Source organism: Schistocerca piceifrons, chromosome 3 (assembly GCF_021461385.2).
Source record: "Schistocerca piceifrons isolate TAMUIC-IGC-003096 chromosome 3, iqSchPice1.1, whole genome shotgun sequence".
Lineage (NCBI taxonomy): Eukaryota > Metazoa > Arthropoda > Insecta > Orthoptera > Acrididae > Schistocerca > Schistocerca piceifrons.
In genome coordinates, this window is record NC_060140.1 from 262,106,999 (window position 1) to 262,125,879 (window position 18,881).

Consider the following 18,881-nt stretch of genomic DNA (forward strand, 5'->3'; position numbering starts at 1 on the left):
CAGGAAGCAGAAGTTAGAAAGAATACAACGCATCACCTACTATACCTCCAGAGCTCTTAAAGAAGCTCATTGCCACTTCTCAGTTTTTTCATTTAGTGTGTTTTGTCCATGTTTTCTGTTGCGAATGAAAATTTCAAGCTTTTAATAAAGGTTGAGTTTGTGGCCTCTGTGTTATCAAAGGAATGTCCTGTGTCCTTTTGTGTATGGTATAGCTATGCCAGATTTATTGGATGTTTTGTATCTAAATGCATTAATGTGTTCCTTGAATCTAGTTCGAAAGCTTGTTCCAGTCTGACCAAAGTATTGTACAGGTCATTGACAGCATTTTATCTTGTATACACCTGCATTGGAAAATGTATCTTTATTGGTTTTTGTATCGTGTGGCAGTCTATTACCTAATTTATTGTTTGTGTGCTTTCTCCAAAAACAATAAATTAGGTAATAGACTGCCATAAAATACAAAAACCTTAAAGATACATTTTCCAACTCAGATGTACATAAGTAAAATGCAATCAATGATCTGTACAACTTGTAGGTCAGACTGGACCAAGCTTTCGAACTACATTCAAAGAACCCATTAAAGCATTTCGATATAACACACCTAACTTTGAACTTTTATTCGCTCTCTCTCTCTCTCTCTCTCTCTCTCTCTCTCTCTCTCTCTCTCTGCCCCCTCTATCTATTTATATTACTCTGTAAGGCTTGTTTCTGATACACTGTCTACGATTTTCTTCATTGGGACAATGATTTATTTATTCCTCTCTAGCTCATCCCGCTCCATTTCTTCGTGGAGTGTAAAATTTTCGATATACGTATAGAATCTGCTCCGCATCTTTCTTTAGATTAGGACCCTAGAAATAGGTCTGCTGTCATTAACTGAGCAGTATTATTTTTATTGTTGGTGCAAGAATAGTCCATGCAAATTTCTTGACCCTGATCTCCCTATTTCTCGATAGATGTAAGTCGAAAAGCTGCGAGCTATAAGTGCTTTATCTAAGATAGTAGACAATATTCACGATGAAACATACCGTTGTATGAAATGTATACCGTTTAAATATTTATCATTATTGAAAATGTCAACGTTCAAGGCGATTTCAGTTTCAACTACTTGAATTATTTTAAGTGTTAGTTTCTTCTGTGAGTAACTTTTACCTTCGCAGGGCATTAAAATGACAACGTCATACTGTTGGCACGATTCACCTCCGAACTGTCGCCAGAAAAAAATCATTAATATGATGGTTTCTCTGTTACTTTCACTAAAATCTGCCTGCATCTACGGGAAAATCATCTGTTTAACTAGATTTTTATAGATGATTAACGCGACAAGTGTATCACATACATTTAATGTTACAATTTACATAACTGCTTTTCATTAGATAAACCAGTGGCTAGAAATGTTTCAGACCGAAAACCTGCAGCAAGACAGCTACACTAATCATGCCTGTGTTCGTGTAGCGCTCTGTTGAGGGAAACCAAAGTTTCAGAAAAAAAAATCCCAAGTTTCTATCCGTCGTAAATTAGTAAACCACATAGATCTGCAGAAAGACTTAGATTTAAAGGACTAATACAAACATTTTGATGTTGAAAACGCATTTTTCTTAAAAAAGAAGCAAAAACTAGGTGACTAGGCAGAGTGCTACATTATTCTCCACAAATTTGCATTAAACTGAATAAAACAGTCCATGTAACTCACAAACCAATTTAAAAATATTCGGTATAACGTCGTTTTAAAAAATGTCTAGTTTCTGCACAGTTGTTACGTACAATTACAGTTGATGTACAGTTTCGTTTTATAGCGAACAACGAGTTACTACATACACTTGTTTTCATTTCATTTACGTGTCTCGTTTCATAGTTGTTTACTGCCATATGTTAGATTGGGTTTGGTTGGGTTGTTTGGGGAAGGAGATCAGACAGCGAGGTCATCGGTCTCGTTGGATTAGGGAAGGACGGGGAAGGAAGTCGGCCGTGCCCTTTCAAAGGAACCACCTGGCATTTGCCTGGAGTGATTTAGGGAAATCACGGAAAACCTAAATCAGGATGGCTGGACGCGGGATGTTAGATTGATTTGGTTGTTTGTGAGGTAAATCACAAATTCTATCTGTGCAGCATTGTGAGGCATACCGAAAAATTACGATTCTCTTTTGGGTTGAAAACGTGTTGCAAGATGCCTAATAGCTGCACCTGTTGTGTTCAGGTTGCTGTAATAAGTGGCCCAGAGGCTCATGTATCTGCCAACAAGCGTGAGGCAGCGCGGGGAATTTACGCATCTGTTCAGCAGTGGTAAATGTGTGTCACTCATAGCAACAATACATTCTCTCACAGCAGGGTGTGGCCATCCGCACTGTAGGCAAGAAGAACTGCAACGCCGCAACATAGAAGACCTGAGACAGCCGAGAAGAGGACTCAAGGAGACTGACCGTTCTGAGTCGACTCCCACCCTCAGCAGCGCCGAGTCGTATATCTGACATAGGTATCTACTCAAGTACTTACATAACATCAGCTACCAGTTTCTGCGAAAAGAAGCCAACTTACCTGAAAGGAAAACAAAATTAATATTAAAATTTTTTCAGTAAATTTAACAGTCTACATACTATTAAATTCTGTAATTTAAAATAGACAAACAACTCTTTCTAGCTTACCAACAAGTGGAAACAAATACGAGAGACTTCAGCCACGTGATACCGTGGCCATACAAGGTGGCCTACAAAAGAGTTATTAATAACGAAGCAAGTATCTTACACGTTTTCTCTTGAATAGCTGCCCATGTCTTCGTATTAACGTTGCCAAAAACTGAATATCAGTCTCTATACTGCAACTATGATTAAAGCCAGTAACTAGAACAGTTTTCTATCCATCCTCCCTCCCCTCTCTTTTTATATTCTACTTACCTTAGAAGGTAGAATGCATCGTTGCTGCGTTAGTGTGTTTAATGTTCGATTCACATTTACGAGGAATATGAGGCGATATGTTATCTGCAGTGCACCGAGACTTAAACAGCTGTGAAGAGCAGTAAATTAATGCCCCATTGTTGTACAATGATTTCCAATAGGCACGAACTGTAAAAGTCTCCGATTGCGATTTCCGATCACAGTGAAAAACAAAGTAATACTTTCGGTAGATTGAACTTTCTCGTGACGAGAAATGAGGAGGAGCGGTCTGTAACTACCTTACTGAAAATTTTTATCGCCAAGATCGAGTTCAAAACTGTTTTTTATTGACCGGTTTCGACAGGTAAGACTGTCACCTTCAGGTCTTTAAAAACTTTTCTGTTTGTATGTCATGTTCCACTGTGCATTCATTACTCATGCCGTGGTAACATTTTTGCTTCGTACACAACGCCAAGGAGAGGCGTGTTACAGAGTAGTACAGCAGCTGTCGTCGTAGGGAAGCTGAGCTGGACAGGAGCAGAAATGATTAGCGAACACGTAACACAGTAAACAGAAGTTTTCTTAACGTGTAGCTTTCCCCAAGCAGTGTGAAGAAACTTTAGGAAAGAACAAGTGGCAGTATAGTCCAGCTATTACAAGAAGAAAACTAAAGAGCGTCGTGCAGTGTGAGGCTCCCACTACTAATGCACGAGCGAACTGTCGAAAGCTGACTAAGACTGCGACTGAGACTAGGACGTGTAGCTGCCGCCAGCCATACTGCATCGCAGCAGAGGGCGCTCGCAGTGGGAGGCGCTGAAGACCTGGCTCAGCAGTCGCGCGTCATTGGATCACCACTGTCCCCGCACGACTGCTATCGACGTCTTTCGGAAATGTGCCGTTTCCGTTGCTAATTGGGACACGCTGGTCTGGGTGGTTTTGACCTATAATACCGCGATTTTAGTGGAGATCGTACTGCACATTCCACACAGGTTTGACAAAAATAAAATTACAAACAAGTTTGTTTCAAGTAAAAGTATACACAGCTAAAATGCACCTTGTGGAACTTGGCATGTCTACATATGTACCACTCCTTTGATGCTTTTCAGTTGATAAAATCCACGACACCATAACTAAAGTGCACATTTATGCTAATGTTTACACTTACAAGATGTGGAAAGCACAGCTTGGAACTTTCTTGCAACAAGATTCATTTTAGCTGTGTATATTCTTACTTGTAACAATGCTGTTTGTAATTTCAGTCTTGATGAATCTGTGTGGAATATGCAATATACTCTCTACTAAAATTTTTAACATGTCACGAGTGATGAATGTACAGACAAACATGACATACAACCAGTGCTGGCATAAGCTCTCGCCACCACACCGGTCAGAAAAGATGAAGCGTGAAGATTGGTTAGTAGCTGCCACTTGATCAAGGGCTCCTATCACGAGAGAGGCCATAGACATACTCACAAGCAACATGTCGCCAACGCCCTCTCGCCAGCACGTATTTAGGCCGCCCGACTGACTGGAGGCACCGTCACCTCACCTGGACTCCTCACCTCCTGACCATCCAGCAGAAAGCCCATTCCCACCTCCGCCTCCTGAAACTCCTGTCTGGCTGGACATGCACCCTATCCTCTGTTATGCCAACATTGCCTGGATCTCCGCACCCACCCGCTTTTACAAGGCCCTCCAAATCCTTGAACGCCGTGCGCTCCACCTTGCCTTTCATATCCGCCTTCCTTCCCCCACAAGCTCCTGTGTGAACTCATCCCCTTCCCCCACCTCCTCCTTTTCCTGCAACATCTCCGCATTCTTTATACTGTCCACAGGCTTGATCCCCCACCCCCTGGTTTCCTCCTTCCTCTCCACCCCCTGCAAATCGCGGCGCCTCTATCGCTGTATCCCTCCCTCTCTCCACCTCCACACCCTTTATCTCCTTCATCAGTGCAATTTCCAGTGCCTCCCCCTCCCAGATAATGAACTTCGCTATGACATATACCCTTCCTTCCAACTATAACCTGGCCTTGTTCCCCCCCCCCCCCCACCCCAAGGCCTCCTATTTTCCTCTCCCCTCCTTCTCCCAAAGCGGATTTTCCTCCTTGCCCCCCCCCCCCCCGACCCTGCACCACATCCTTGCCTCTTTCCCACCCACATCCCTCCCTTCCTGGCCCTCTTCGGCGCGCCCCCCGCCAATCTCCCCCCCTCTTCCCCTCCCTCCCTTCTTCCATTCTCCCTCATCTCCTTGTGCCTGGCAGATCCTCCGTTTCGATCATCGTTATCAGTGTGCCACGTCAGTGTTGTGTTTGGTGCTGTTCTTCTGTGCATTGAAATGTGTGATTATAATTGTTTGCTGGCCTTGTACTTAGTGTTACTGTCAGTGATTGTTATGTGCTACGCCATCCGTCGATACTGTTACGCTCTGGTCATACTTCGCCTTGTGTTCTTTTAATTGTCCCAGTGTGTGGTTTTTTGTGTGCACTACTTTTTTACGGTTATTATCTTCATTTTACAGTCGCCCCTTTTTGTCTACTGTCTTCCATAATGTTACCCCCCTTTTTTTATCTCTATGTACACCATGTTTGCTTCTTTATGTTATTTTTAAATGTCTTCTATTGTATGTTCTATGTCTTTCGGCTGAAGAGCAGTGCATATGCTGCTGCCAGCCCGCCCCAATGGGGAATTGCAATACAATAAAAAAAAAAAACAAAAAGAACCGGAGGCCTCACTGACTTACTCATACAGTTTGGCGTCTGTCAATTTACTTGCACAGCAGGTTTAGTTCGTCACAGGCTACAACAGTATATAGCGACCCGATTAGTGACTATAGCGGGACTATTACTGATGACCTTGTACCACAAATATCGATGTATTCAAGTTAAGCAAATTTCCAGTTCATGTAAGTAAAGAACCGTATTATTCCATGTGTGCATTTGTGTTGTAGAAAGAGGATACCGGCCATCCAAAACAACATCCTCCTCATGGATTCCTTGGGGTACAAGACTACAAAACTGATTTTTAAAGATCTGAAGGTGACAGTCTTACCTGTCGAAACCCGACAGTAAAAAATAGTTTTGAACGCGATCTTTGCTATAAAAAATTTCTTATAACTTTCGGCAGACATTATTGAAGCCACCATATATATCGTACATGTTAGACCAGGGCCGGCCAGAAAATCGGCACGCGGCCAGCGCTTTGCCAGACGGGCCGCTGTCTCCCGTTTCCGTGCACATTTTCCCCGCCGTCGCTTTATAATGTCTGAGCGACAACTGCGAACGCGCTGCTTAGACAGCAGAGCAGTCGTGCACGATACACACAAAATGGCTTGCATGCGGCTTGGTATCATATTAGTTAATTGTTTAATACCATGACATCTAACAAGCAATACTACTTTTTTGAAAAAGGTGGGTTCGTGTTGCAAACAACGAACATCTCTGTCCCTTAACTCATTCTTCTACTACTTCAGTTCCTTTCACATACTTCCGCATGCTATACAGATAATCGAAACACAAGCCAACATAAGTAGCAACCACGGAAGCGGTTTTTAAGTTTTTCTCCAATGAAAACGTCGAGAGCTTTGTACCGTACCTCATACCACAACCAGACGCTGGAAGGGTACTTACAGATGCAGGCATGACTTTTTTGGTTTTTATATTGCCACGTATCGATTACCTTAAGTTACTTAAGCACTTTAGAATGGCATAATAGCAGGTCTTAATAACTGCGTTACTGATGATAACCAGCACGCGCTACGAATCTCAGTGATTCTTGAGCTATTTATATATTACGTGTTCTAAGCAACTTGTAATCATTATACATGAAATTTGTAACAACTAAATCAATAATTTACATCTGCAGATCAGACTAACGTTTTGCCACTGCCAGTTTGCAGTTTAGTGAGGTGTTGACACGACATCGCAATGTGACGAAATTCAACACTAATCTAATCACTGACAGCGCCACCTTAGTAATGAATATACGTAACAGCATAACATTAGTTCAAGAGTAGTTGCTTGCATTATTACAGACACGGCGGAAAAATACGAATGGTACCGTTTTCGAAAGTTGTGCTGTCTGTATCACGCATAGTCATCGCCGTAAGAGAACAAAGAACATCAAGCAGACAGCTGATACCCAGATTACAATGCAGCCCACTTCCCACGGCAGGACTCGAGCCCGATCATTTTGGGCAGTGGCACACCGCCAGCAAAGGTATCGTTAGTTAGACGTGCGAGATTGGATAGCTTTACATGCGATACAGTCACAACGACCTTAGATGATGCGCCAGTTGTTAACTTGAACGAATGAAAAAATCTGAGAAAACTCTGAAAAAGAGTAAAACAATTCTGAACGACGTTTCTTTTTTTTTTTTAAAAAAAAAGGGAATGGAAGGTGTTTCCAATTTTAGTTACTGAAGTACGATTAAAGCAGTAAGTTTTTTTCAGCTTGCGTAAGTTTGTTGTTACGGTAGCGTCATTACCGGAGATAATTTCTGAGTAGAGAAGAGAAAATATGTCCTTTATTATTCTGAATTAGCTTTCGAGTATTTCCGAAAACCATCTTTTTAGAAAAGATACTTATTTATGCGTTATTGCTGCTAAGAAAATAATGATAGAGAGATTTTTCTGCTTGAGGATTTTGAAACATGAAAAATCTTTATAAGCTAACGTTAGTGTTAACTCTAACATTTTTATGTTTGTAGCACTGACTTATATAACTTCAATGTTTATTCTTCTGTGTTTTCAAATCACCTACAAAATGTGTAATGCCAGCACCCTACGTCAGGCTGATTTCCTACAAATCAGTTTCCTAAAAGTATCCGACATTGACACTGACAAATTTTCATGTCTCCTTTCACTTACTTCAATTAGTCACAGATATCATCTGGGTGTTACTTAAGATATTTCATGTGGAAACAAGGCCCAGAGAGATTTTAAGTGCCGACCGGAGTGGCCGACCGGTTCTAGGCGCTACAGTCTGGAACCGCGCGACCGCTACGGTCGCAGGTTCGAAACCTGCCTCGGGCATGGATGTGTGTGATGTCCTTAGGTTAGTTAGGTTTAAGTAATTCTAAGTTCTAGGGGACTGATGACCTCAGATGTTAAGTCCCATAGTGCTCAGAGCCATTTTTGAAGATTTTACGCGGCCGTTTGCAAAGCACAAGCGTCACGGGTTCGGCCAACCCCTTCCACTCTACGAAACAATCTAAAATAATTCTCCACACCGATTCATTCATTGTTACTTTTAAGAAAGAATGAATCCTTCAGCCGTATTTAAAGGTCTTCCTTTACTTGCTAATAAAGCAAGGCCTTTAAACACAGGTGAAGGATTCATTCATACTCCTAAGAAAACATAGTAAGAGCTAGTCCCCCTGTCTGACTGAAGATTGGTATACGAAAAATCTCCCACTCTTCAGCTAAATATGATCTGATTTGAAATTTTCTGGTAAATTGAAACTGTCTATCGGACTGGGACCCGAATCTGAAATGCTCTTACCGACTGAGCTAGCCAGACGCGACTCATAGCTTCACTTCTGCCAGCGCCTCACTCCTACATTCCGCTTTTGCAGAACTGAAGAAGCTGTGCGGGGAGGCGGGGTTATACTTTTGTAAAAATTCTCAAAAAAAATTACTTGTAGTAAAATTGAATTTGTAAGATATAACATGTAAAATCACAAAATGTACTACCTGCTATGTAGTAACAGGCAGCAGCTCTTTACTTGAGAAATGAATAAATAATGAAATTACAATGAAATCCAGACCTTTATCTGCTTACAGGCGTTGATAAATGTCAACGGGGACAGTTGAAAATGTGTGCGCCATTCACACAATAAATAAATAGCTAAGTTAAGTCGGTTAACAATCTACGACCAGAACTACTGAACAATGATGAACACTATGTGCTCTTTAATTCACGTACATTCTGTTTGGCACATGTCATGTACGTAAATGAATTTAACAGAAATCCACGCATTATGTTATTTGAGAAACGTAGTTATAAAGTACGCTTCATGTGCACAGCGTCCCCCGTTGGATAACGCGCGGGAACAAGAATTTCAGTAGCGTTAATCTAACTTCTAAACTGGGTTATGTTATAACCCGTCTCGTAGAAGTGCAACACCTCAGCACGGTAGCTCACCGTCTTCGGCCAGAGTTCTGACTACCCTTCATAATAAAAAGAAAAATGGTTAGCGTCGCTGCCTCTAGATCGCGGGGTCCCGGGTTAAATTCACAGCAGGGCTGGATGATGATGATGATAATGATGACGATGATGATGGGTTTGTGGGGCGCTCAACTGCGCGGTCGTCAGCGCACATACAAAGTCCCAATTTTTTCACAGTCCAATTTTTTACACAGTCCATTCTAGCCACTGTCATGTATAGTGATAATGATGATATGATGATGATGAAATGATGAGGACAATACAAATACCCAGTCCCCGGGCAGAGATAATCCCCAACCCGACCGGGAATCGAACCCAGGACCCCGTGATCCAGAGGCAGAAAACGCTTGCCATTAAGACCATGAGCTGTGGACGGCAGGGCTGGAAATTTATTTTTTGCTCGGCGATGGAATGTTGTGTTGCCCTAATCATTTCATCTCCATCTCGTACCGAATACTTTCTCAGAAAATTATTTTGAACAGTTATTTCAGGAGCCCAGTCGAAGTGTATGTGGTTGCGTAAACACACTAGACCTCTTAGCAATAAATAATTCTGAGCAAATAGGGAGCATCATCACGGGCACATGGATTAGACACCAAAAGGTCGTTGCAGCAAGATTCAATACCATAACATTTAAACCCACCAAAAACGAACGCAAAAGATATCTATTTAAAAAAGGAGATAAAAATTCGCTTGACGCCTTGCTTAAGGGACAATCTCTACTTCTTCCTATCTGACTATGTAAGCATCCATATGTGATCTGAATTCAAAGAAATAGTAACGACGGCAACTGAGAGATACGTCCAAACTAGCTCAGCGCCCGCTGCTTCGCTCGCGTGGACTCTATGTCTGCACTGATTTTTTTTTTTTTTATGCAAACTTTATGTTGTACGCAAACTGCAACACCTAACTATTCATGTTACTTAAGGTCATAGAAACATTGTCTTTTTCGAATCTATTTGTGACCAAAAAGAGATTCCGGTAGGTGGAGTCGAAGGTTTTTGTTAATCCTGCCTCGTCTGGTTGGAGAGTTCTTTGGGGGAAGAGACCAAACAGCGAAGTCATCGGTCTCATCGGATTAGCGAAGGACGGGGGAGGAAGTCGGCCGTGCCCTTTCAAAGGAACCATCCCGGCATTTGCCTGGAGCGATTTAGGGAAATCACGGAAAACCTAAATCAGGATGGCCGGACGCGGGATTGAACCGTCGTCCTCCCGAATGCAAGTCCAGTGTGCTAACCACTGCGCCCCTCGTCTAGTGATGTCGCCACATAAATTTTCATCTCCTACAACATTTCTTTATTTGCTAACCAAGAAGTGAAATACCAGTTTTCATACATTTAGCTTTAAAAGTTTTTTCATACAGCGAAATACTTTCTTAAAAGTTTTCATTCCCTATTTCAGTCTCTTACGGATTAGAAACATACTGTTTTCGAACATTATGAATTACCTCGAAGGAAAGGATTTAATGACAAAAAGTCAACACAGATTCAGAAACTATCGTTCTTTTCAACACAACTAACTCTTTACTCACATAAAGTAATGAGTGCTAATGACAGGGCATCTCAAAATGCTTCCATATTTGTAGAAAGTTTCTGACATCTTTTCCCACAAGCTGCGTTCCTATGGAGTACTGTCTCAGCTGTGCGACTGGATTCGCGATTTCCTGTCAGCAACATCACAGTTCGAGGTGACTGAAGGAAAGCCATCGAGTAAAATAGAAGTAATGTCTAGCGTTCTCGATGGAAGTGTTATAAGCCCTCTGCTGCTCCTAATCTGCATAAACGATTTAGGATACAATCCGATTAGCCCTCTTAGATTGTTTTCAAATACCGCTGTGAATTACCGTCTTGTGAAGTCATCAGATGACCAAAACCAATTGCAAAATGATTCAGACATGATATATGTATGGTGCGAAAAGTGGCAATTGACTCTAAATAATGACAAGTGTAAAATCGTCGACATGAGCGCTAAAAGGAATCCACCAAATCTTCCCTAAGGGGTACCGTTATTCACCATATGTCAGAGTCTTAAAAGGAATCCGCTAAATCTTGCTTACACGGTAAATAACACAAATCTGAAGGCTGTAAATTAAACTAAATACTTAGAGATTACAAATACGAATAACTTAAATTGGAACAATAATATAGATAATCTTGTGGGGGAAGTGAACCAAGGACTGTGATTTATTGGCAGAACACTTAGGAAATGCAACAGGCCTACTAAACAGACTGCCTACACTACATTAGACAGTCGTCTTCTGGAGTACCATCAGACAGAACAACCACAGTGCATAATACCGATTTTACCTCACATGCTTCTGTGAAACAGCGCGGTACACATTATCCTCCAGTGATTGGAATTATCGAATTATGACCTCAGAGCCTCGATGACAGGCATCATTTATTCCAACATGCACCATAATTTGCAGATGGTTGCAGCCTGTTCCCTTAATGGCTGCCAGAATAGCCTCTTCGACAAGTCCACAAAGTCGTCCTCCCCCTCGCAGCATTCACACTGAGTGCACCTAGTCTTTCTTCCCATCCCTTGCTGTCATTTCCCAAAGAGGTACCGTTATTAGCTATACGTCTGAATTACCGACGATTAATAGACCATTATCCATTTGTGCTCACCTCCTCTTGACTCAGGGCGCAGGAGGTTTCCCACCAGGTGAAGCGAGTCTCCCTGGCTCTGTTTCGGTTTCACTGACAGACAGCAAATTGAACTTGTTGGTTACGGGACTCGATGTAACACTCTGTGTTCTCCCTGTCCGTGTCTCTCTTGTAGAGGGCGCCTAGCCCTACAACTAACACGCTACTGACAGTCCAGTTGGACGAGCAGTGATAGATGCTGTACTTTCTGTACAAGGGGCAGTATCGACAGGAGAGGACAGTACTTGGGGTGCCTTCGGCGTCTCTGGTGCACGACTCTCGGAAGCTCTCCCAACGCAACCAGTTGCAGCAGCTTCCAATCGTTTAACAGCAGTCAGGGCGATTTCCAGGTGATTACCAACGTCAACAAACGTATCCTGATTTCGAGAACAGCATTGGCAGTGAGGGTGCATTGTGACTGATGCAATTATTTACAGAATAGTAAACAAATAACATAAAACATGGCTGCTGATTCTCTTTTAATTTCTGGATCTGGATGGCTTTACTGATGAAGAGTTTTCCTACATGCACGTCGTGTATGGGTTCACTGAATGCAATGGAAGAGCGACACAACGACTCAGTCCTGAGCTGTGCCCTGCAGCAACGGCATCCTCATCACAGTGCATGTTTCTCGCTGAGAGTTATTGTACTGTCTTGTGTTTTATGTGGTACATTTTGGTGATTTCATCTTACAGGATTGTATTAGGTTGGTGCATAAGTTCGTAACGTTTTTGTTTTGCATTTTGATATCCCGGTTGCTATGGGGTTATTTATCGATTGTCGTCGTTGCCATCTGAGTTTACATGTTGTAATCTGGAGATACTGAGTGGAGCTCTGGACATTAGAAAATGGAGTGCCAAGTGGAGAAATCGGAACATTTCCGACATATTCTTCTGTTTGAGTTCAGTACAGGGGCTGACAGCAGCAGAGGCAGCCAGAAACATTTGGGGATAATGTCACTGGACGGAGCACGGCAAGAAAATGATTTTCCCGTTTTAAGGAGGATCGTTTTGACATTAGAGACTCTCTACCTACAGGAAGACCTTCGGAATTTGATGAAGATCGTTTAAACGAATTAATCCAAAATGATCCACGTCAGTATACTCGAGACCTGGCAAATGTGATGAACTGTGACCATTTGTCGACCGTGCGACGTTTTTATGCAGAGAAGATGCTTTAAAAATTGGACGAATGGGCAACGCTGGCGCTAAGCCAAAATTACAAAAATCAACGGGTGGCCATATGTGCATCTCTGCTTGCTCGTCAGCTGTTGACTAGTGAGCAACGCCGATCATTCCGATCCTGTATCGTTACTACTGACGATAAATGGTGTCTTTATGCTAACATAAGGAAAAGAAAGGAATGGCTGAGCCCAAACAAAGCAGCAACTCCATGTACAAAGGCTTCAAAATGGTTCAAATGGCTCTGAACACTACGGGACTTAACATCTGAGGTCATCAGTCCCCTGGACTTAGAACTACTTAAACCTAACTAACCTAAGGACATCACACACATCCATGCCCAAGGCAGGATTCGAACCTGCGACCGTAGCAGCAGCGCAGTTCCGGACTGAAGCATCTAGAACCGCTCGGCCACAACGGCCGGCTACAAAGGCTTGCGAGGATCCACAGAAGATAACATTAAGCCCAGTAGATCAGCGACGTTGTAGTGTACTACGAATTGTTTCCACGAGATGTAACCATCATTGCTGACATTTACTGTGAACTGAGACAGACGCGATCCAAGAACAAATATCAGGAAGACTGAAGTGATGCTAATCCTCGACAGCACCCTCCCGCATTCTTCTAGACTGACAGAAAACACTATACAAGAGTTGGGTTGGGAAGTTACTCCGCACCCATCTTATTCACCTGCTCTTGCGCCCTCTGATTTTCACCTTCTTTCACTCTCTATCGAACAACCTTCAAAGAATTTCTTTTGCGGATGAAAATGCGCTCCGAACATGGCTCGTCGGTTCTTCCCCTCAAAACCGCGTGATTTCTACAGTCGCGCAATCGGAAAGTTACCCCACCGTTGGCAGACTTTTGTACTCGTATACATGGAAAGAAAATGTATTATTGATGACTAAGTCTATGTTAGCTATATCTGTTGTGTTTATTGAACTTACGAAAAAATGCTACGAACTTATGCACTTATCTAGACATAACTGTAAAGTTATTTTCGCAGGAACGAAGCTTACTGGGGTAACTTAGGGAATGAATCACAGTTATATGGCGACAACAGGTCCCTTACGCCAAAATACTCAGGAAGTTATACGGCCGACATTTTGTGGGTAGAGCCGGGGTCCGGGCTCCTGGGCCAGGCGGCGGAGCGCCGGCGTGTGTACCCTGCAGCTGAGCTGACAGGGCGGCGTGGGCGGGGCGCCGTGTCTCAGATGTTTGCCGAGCGGTCTTTCCTCCGCGCAGCGGCAGCCAAGTGCGGGAGGCCCCGGCCCTGGCCGCAGATCGCCCACCTACCGTCTCTCAAAAGCTCGCTACCCGCGCACTGCGGTTGCCAGCACTGCGACCGAGCTTTCCTGTGTCCGGTCGGTGCAGCAGAACGACTCCGACACGGATACCAAAAGATACGACCAAAGCACTCGCGTCACGTGGGAGGAAAGCAACTGACCACGACCTGTTCACAGTTAAAACCTGAATGGTGCCGAGCTCAGACTGTAGCACTCCATCTCACTATAAGCAATAAGGACCACGCAGCTGCTATCGACTTAGGAAATAAACGGTTTACTGCTTCGATGGACGGCTGCTCCCATTACAACGATTATGGCCACGCTCTACATCTACATCTACATTTATACTCCGCAAGCCACCCAACAGTGTGTGGCGGAGGGCACTTTACGTGCCACTGTCATTACCTCCCTTTCCTGTTCCACTCGCGTATGGTTCGCGGGAAGAACGACTGCCGGAAAGACTCCGTGCGCGCTCGAATCTCTCTAATTTTACATTCGTGATCTCCTCGGGAGGTATAAGTAGGGGGAAGCAATATGTTCGATACCTCATCCAGAAACGCATCCTCACGAAACCTGGACAGCAAGGTACACCGCGATGCAGAGCGCCTCTCTTGAAGAGTCTGCCACTTGAGTTTGCTAAACATCTCCGTAACGATATCACGCTTACCAAATAACCCTGTGACGAAACGCGCCGCTCTTCTTTGGATCTTCTCTATCTCCTCTGTCAACCCGACCTGGTACGGATCCCACACTGATGAGCAATACTCAAGTATAGGCCGAACGAGTGTTTTGTAAGCCACCTCCTTTGTTGATGGACTACATTTTCTAAGGACTCTCCCAATGAATCTCAACCTGGCACCCGCCTTACCAATAATTAATTTTATTTGATCATTCCACTTCAAATCGTTCCGTACACATACTCCCAGATATTTTACAGAAGTAACTGCTACCAGTGTTTGTTCCGCTACCATATAATCATTCAATAAAGGATCCTTCTTTCTTTGTATTCGCAATACATTACATTTGTCTATGTTAAGGGTCAGTTGCCACTCCCTGCACCAAGTGCCTATCCGCTGCAGACCTTCCTGCATTTCGCTACAATTTTCTAATGCTGCAATTTCTCTGTATACTACAGCATAATTCGCGAAAAGCCGCATGGAACTTCCGACACTATCTACTAGATCATTTATATATACTGTCCGGTAAACCAGAGGTCAGTTTCAGTATCCCTCCCCTACATACAAGATGAGCGTGTAGGAATTTGAGTATTTTAGCGGTTCTGTGATTGTTTCGTGCAGTTGTAACAAAGACTATGTACTGAAGCTCACAAGAGCGATACCTCTGGATGCTCCAATCTTCGCAGCGGTTCTACAACAGAGGCGAGAGCTCAGATTTTGAATTACGCCTTAATTAATCATCTCGCTGGGGCTGAAATCTTCTGTTCCCGCTTTCCCGAGTTTTCAAATGAAATTTACGTTTTTAAGAATTACTCCACCACAAAAATGCGCACCAAAAATTCTAAATTAGCGTCGTACTGGGCAAAAAAATAGGATGAACAAGTGTGCAGCAAAGTAACACATCTCCTGATGAGTGTGGAGACACAAGTTTTCCTAAATCTCATTTTCATGTATTAAATCATGCGACAGCAGTTGAGAGCGAAATGAAAAAGGTGCGTCAAACAGTGTATATAATGGAAACCCACAAAAACACACACCTAGAACGTACAACACGACGAAAACCTAAGCGCCGACCAGCTTCTACTGTTATTTCCAGGAAAAGCAAGCACGCAGAAATAATTAATCTTTGAGCCATGAAACACATACTTCCAACTGTTTTGCAGATAACGTGCTGCTAAACCTTAAAACGTATAAAAGCAGGCTAACCACTACAATCCCATATTACAATTAACAAAATAAGAATGCTCATATGTTAGGTTCTAGCCCAAAAATTGAAAATCTAGAATTGGTTTAGTTTAATACTTTAAGTGAAGCTGTCATCCGTCCGAAGGCCATAGTACTTTAGTTTAGACAAGAAGAGAATAGAAGCTTTCGAAATGTGGTGCTACAGAGGAATGCAGAATATTATATGGGTAGATCACATAACTAATGAGAAGGTATTGAATAGAATTGGAGAGAAGAGAAATTTGTGGCACAACTTGACTAGAAGAAGGGATCGGTTGGTAGGGCATATTCTGAGGCATCAAGGGATCACAAATTTAGTATTGGAGGGTAGCGTGGAGGGTAAAAATCGTACGGGGAGACCAAGAGATGAATACACTAAACAGATTCAGAAGGATGTAGGTTGCAGTTGGTACTGGGAGATAAAGAAGCTTGCACAGGATAGAGTAGCATGGAGAGCCGCATCAAACCAGTCTCTGGACTGAAGACCACAACAACAACAACTACTACTTTAGGCATGCTGCTGGAAGTGGTGCGCCATTGCCTTCCTCCAACATTTGAACTAATTTACGCGGCTAGTTATAATGGGACTTCCAGTTTAGCGTGGACTCCGAACATCGGTGCAACATGGCATTTTTCACATCAACAAACATTGCCAGAAGTGAAGGAACTGACGAGCACCATATTAAAATCCTAGGATGGACCGGGGATGGAAGCCGTGACTTGGTCTGGCACTTTGCCATCGAATATTTTCCAGAAATAGAACAAAACTGTAAATGATTCACAGGTGTCGAAACATGTTTGTATAAAGAATTTAAAAAAAAGGAAAACATTGTCTTTTGGAGAAGGCGGAGCTTTTAAAAACCCAAATTTACACCTGAAGTTGAGTCCTTTGTTGCTTAGGAGCTATGTTCCAGCACAGGGTGGCGTAAAAAATTGGACGGACATGGCGACAGCTCCGCAGCTGCACGACGAGATTTGGGCGCCATTATCCGATCCCGACCCGCAGCCAACCTCAGTCGTTGCACCCAATCGCAATGAAAAATCTACTGGTGCTGTACAGTCTGTACGTACCTCAGAAGACAATGATGCCGTGCCAGCTGCCTCGAAAGGAGTCCTCGTCGTTCGGTTCAAAAGCTTTTTTTTGTGTTTGCAGCTCGAACGTCGAAGCGTCCATAGAGTAAGTACTGCATTAGCTTCTATTTTATCTGTACAAACCTCAGGTCGTGCAACAATTTAATCCTTATGGCTTTGTCTTGTAGTCGTAAATCTGTGCATAATTGTTGGCTACAGTGGATGAGGGCACAAACTTCTGTATCTTGTGAATAAAACCGCCTAGTTCTTTGTTTATTATGACTTTTCGGTTACTGCCATCCTCAGATGTCACAATGAAGATGAAAGGAACATAAAGAGAGACAAGTGTTTGTCATAGAAACGAACTAACAAAAGATGATAAACTGAAAGGTTAAGAAATATTTTTGGAGATACACTCAACAAAAAGCTTAGATCTTACAAAGGAAGGTTCTGTGGAAACGCTAAAACTTATGCCTAATCAGGGTGTCAACTAACAACTTGGTTCAAAAAATTTTACGAAAATGAAAGGTTTATTCGACAGGTGACACTAGTTTTAGGGACTTTCCTTCAAATTTTATTTTATTTTATCAAATGCTTTTTGTCTCTTCTTCACAGTTATAAAAAGACCTTCTTTAAAACACAAACATTCAAAGACACTTTCTTAGCTTGTTGTACAACAAACGCTTGTCTCACTTTATATGTATTTCATTTAACTGCAAATATACGCCGGCAGCTGTGGCCGAGCGGTTCTAGGCGCTTTAGTACGGAACACGCGGCTGCTACGGTCGCGGGTTCGAATCCTGCCTCGGGCATGGATGTGTGTGATGTCCTTATGTTAGTTAGGTTTACGTAGTTCTAAGTATAGGGGATTGATGACCTCAGATGTTAAGTCCCATAGTGCTCAGAGCCATTTGAACCATTTTTTTGCAAATATTCGGTAACGTCAATGGCCGAAACGTTGTAATAAATACAGAAATTTTAATAAGCTATGCATGGGGGCTTAATTAAATATGATTGAAAATATTTTTAGTTTTTTAGTTTTTAGTAGCTGTCTGTCCGATTACGCTGTTTCTCGTAAACGGTTGGCCCTGACTAGTATTAGTACGCAATCTGACTGCATAGAACAACAACAAAGAATGAAATGAAAATTTTCATTAACACAATTAATTAATTAAGTCCCCAGCAACTATGAAACCTACGAAACCAAAGCATAAGAGTAACTGTTCTGTGTGTGGGAGTGTGACTCAACGTACACATCTGGCACGGTTCTTCTTCAACAAGACAAGAAATTTTAAATACCATTTATACTGAAGTAACTAAAGGAAATAAAAATACCATAATTACTCAAGAAAACCAGAATTACACTCTAATACAAGAACAGAAGCCAGATGCTTTGTTGACTGAACCTGTAATGATGCATTATTTGAGACACACAAATAATAAAAGAACATAGTGGTTTTTACCTTCATATATATTGACGAAATGCACTCTGATCATTACAATATCTTCATTAGAATAACATCTGCTATCTCTCCCATCAAATAACTGGATAAAACATGGAACAAGCACTCCTTACTACAACATCTCGACAAGCCTTGCCCACTCGCACATCTCAACACGAACTGTCTTCTACGAGCTCTGCCCACGCACTGACTACTACGAGTTCTCTCCAAGCACTGACTGCTACGAGTTCTTAACAGGCACTGTGGAGGCGGCTTAATAATACTCTTTGGCGCAATCTCTGGCGCAGTGGCTCAGT